A 2,821-nucleotide genomic window follows, 5' to 3' on the forward strand; every position below is an offset into this window, starting at 1 on the left:
TATGTAATATCTTCCCTTCACAATAAATAAAAATCCACTCAGTTCAATATACAATGCTTTAGGTGGAATATTATGCCAAATCTTTCAAAATACAGACTTTTGGAACCGAATCTTATTCAGCTGCACACATTAAAGGAATTTCTTTATATTTAAAGTCAACTAATTTAGACAATGATTCCCCACAACTTCCGACCGACTACACCCCATCCCTGCACCTTTACCTCTCCACACGCTGTGTCTCCCCTTGTGAAATTTATTCCTTGCATGTCAACAAATGTGCCTTTCAAAATATTTTGAAAACCAGATTCTCGGAGTGACAGCGATTCTGTTCACATCATTTCTTTCTCCTTCAAAGGTTTGGTTAAAGGTATTGAACACCAGATATCTAGATGTTTACTGACTTGAAAGATGGAATTTTCCACCTATTTACTCTGACCAAACATTTCATAACCTGCAAAAAAAAAAACATTAAGTCTTCCTTGGTTCAAAGATAACTGTTCTCGGTTTTCCAAGAAGACAAATGAATAAAATTTCATCTTCAGTACACCCCCATCAGCATCTTCTCTAATGGCTTTACACTCCAGTAAACCCCATCATTATCAATTCATGGAATCACAGAATCATACATTGCAGAAAGAGCATTTCAAACAATCGGGCCGGTATCGATGCTCTGAAGAGCATCTCACCTAGACCCACATCCCCTCCCTATTTCCATATATTTCACCTGAAGAAGGGGATTCCCTCCCCCCTTATGATTTCAAATAAACCTGTTGGAGTATAATCTGACGCCCTGTGATTTCTGACCTTATCCCACATTTCCCATGGCTAATTCACTTAACTTACTTAATTCACTCCCTGGACACGAGAGGGCAACTTAACTTTGCCAATCAACCCAACCCTCCCTCTGAAAACCAGTGCGAATTACAGAGAAAACGTTCCATCATACTGAGTAAATGCTGTATCATTTTGCAATGGTTTTATACCGTGGTAACAGCCTCATCAGAATAAATGAAACCAAATTCAATGTATCGAAACGGTACTCTGTCCTGCACAATTTCATTCGTGCTGCAGGAAATGTTTCTGCACTCATATTTGAATGTGTTTACGTTGTTTCTTCCTGAGCTTCCTGCTTCTAGTAAACACTTCAATCCGGAACAAGTCTTTCAAATACTTTTCATTCCAACACAGTCACAAGGTGAAGTTTGCAGAAGGCACGTGTTTGGCTGTTCACTGACACAGCCTTCCTGAGAGCTGCAGTCCTTCCCCATCTTTATTCAGGCAGCACTGTCCTTCCTGTGAAATGCCCCAAATAGAATAGAAGGACAAGTATCAATACCTGCACTTGGGAATGGAGCGACAGTTTTAAAATATTTACACTGTCCCCAGGGGAGAATTGAGTCCTGTGACAGGCGGGGATACTAACTACTATACTACCGAAGACAAGAGTGTCAAAGGAGGCCCTTCAACCAATTATGGCCACACTTCTCAAATACAACTGCCTAATGAACTGAATCACATTTCACAATTCTTACTCTACAGTCTTGTATGTCTTGGCATCACAAGCTCACATCTGAATATTTATTCAGGTTGTAAGGGTTTCTGTCGCTCTGAACAATGCAGACAGTATATTCCAAATTCCAACCACCCACTGGCTGATAAAGCTTTTTTGCACATCTTCGCGACTGCGCCACTCAGTTCCTCTGATTCTGGGGCTGGGAAGTGGGACTATGTGGCCGCAGTGGTTACTGCCTTGTGTGGGGAAACTGGTGAAGTAGCCAATGTTAAACTGCATTACTATTGAAGCATACATTTCAACAACACCTGCACTGTTCCCGGAGTTTTTGATGTTTTGGAGAAATCTACTTATCTCAGCCTTCAGCATATTAATGATGGAATCACCACAGCTTCTGGGGGAACCGACATCAAACGGTCAGCCCATTCTGCGTTCCCGCATATCTGCCACTGTTCGCTTCGCACTGATATTGTGCATTTAGTGCGCTACCTAACATTTCTTATGAGACTGTACTTATTGCACACTGTCAGCGCACTCATCTGTGGAATGCCGTGATGGTATAGTGGTTAGTACTCTGCGTTGTGGCCGCAGCAACCTAGGTTCGAATCCGAGTCACGACAGTAATTGCTCTATTTGCTGCAGCTCTTGGGAAACACAAAGGAATCAGTTGTTTGGATAAGGTAATTTTTTCCAAAGTGATGATCTTTTCCCTTCAAATTCTGCTCGCTCACATCTCTGTGTTTCATATATCAGAATTCCAATCCACCCGTTCTCAGAGATTTCACTCCCTCCTAGGTCACTAACTGAACGTTTCATCCCACACCCCCATTACATTAATTTAGAGATGCCGGTGTTGGACTATGGTGTAAAAAGTTAAAAATCACACAACACCAGGTTAGAGTCTAACATATTTAACTGAGCACTAGTTTTCGGAGCGCTGCTCTTTCATCATGTGGTTGTGGAGTCATTTCCTGTTTCATTAAGGCACTGCACAATACAACACTGACTCTCACATTGATACCATTCAGTCTGTGCTGCTGCGGTCACCTTTGCTGGGTGAACGTGCCCCAACCCCACCATCGGGACCTGCAGATCAGTTGATCCATTTGGTTACGGCTGTTGGAGGCCAATCTTCAGGTAGCAGCTTTTACTGATATGGACTTGCGATTATGGGCGGTCAAGCTCAGGAAATCATAATCATAATCATAATCATATATTCTGTCTTTCAGAATCCTCTCCAATCATTTGGCCACAACTGATGTAAGACTGACTCATCGATGATTCCCAGGATTATCTCAATTGCCTTTC

The 2,821-nt window shown here is 42.0% G+C and overlaps 1 non-coding gene across 1 annotated transcript; it reads left to right on the plus strand.

The window, feature by feature from the left end:
- Positions 1-2,061: 2,061 nt before the first annotated feature.
- Positions 2,062-2,133, plus strand: trnah-gug (transfer RNA histidin (anticodon GUG)). Its single transcript has one exon. It is a non-coding gene; the product is annotated as a tRNA-His (tRNA).
- The last annotated feature ends 688 nt before the right edge of the window (positions 2,134-2,821 follow it).

The sequence above is a fragment of the Hemiscyllium ocellatum genome, chromosome Y (assembly GCF_020745735.1).
Source record: "Hemiscyllium ocellatum isolate sHemOce1 chromosome Y, sHemOce1.pat.X.cur, whole genome shotgun sequence".
NCBI classification, from domain to species: domain Eukaryota; kingdom Metazoa; phylum Chordata; class Chondrichthyes; order Orectolobiformes; family Hemiscylliidae; genus Hemiscyllium; species Hemiscyllium ocellatum.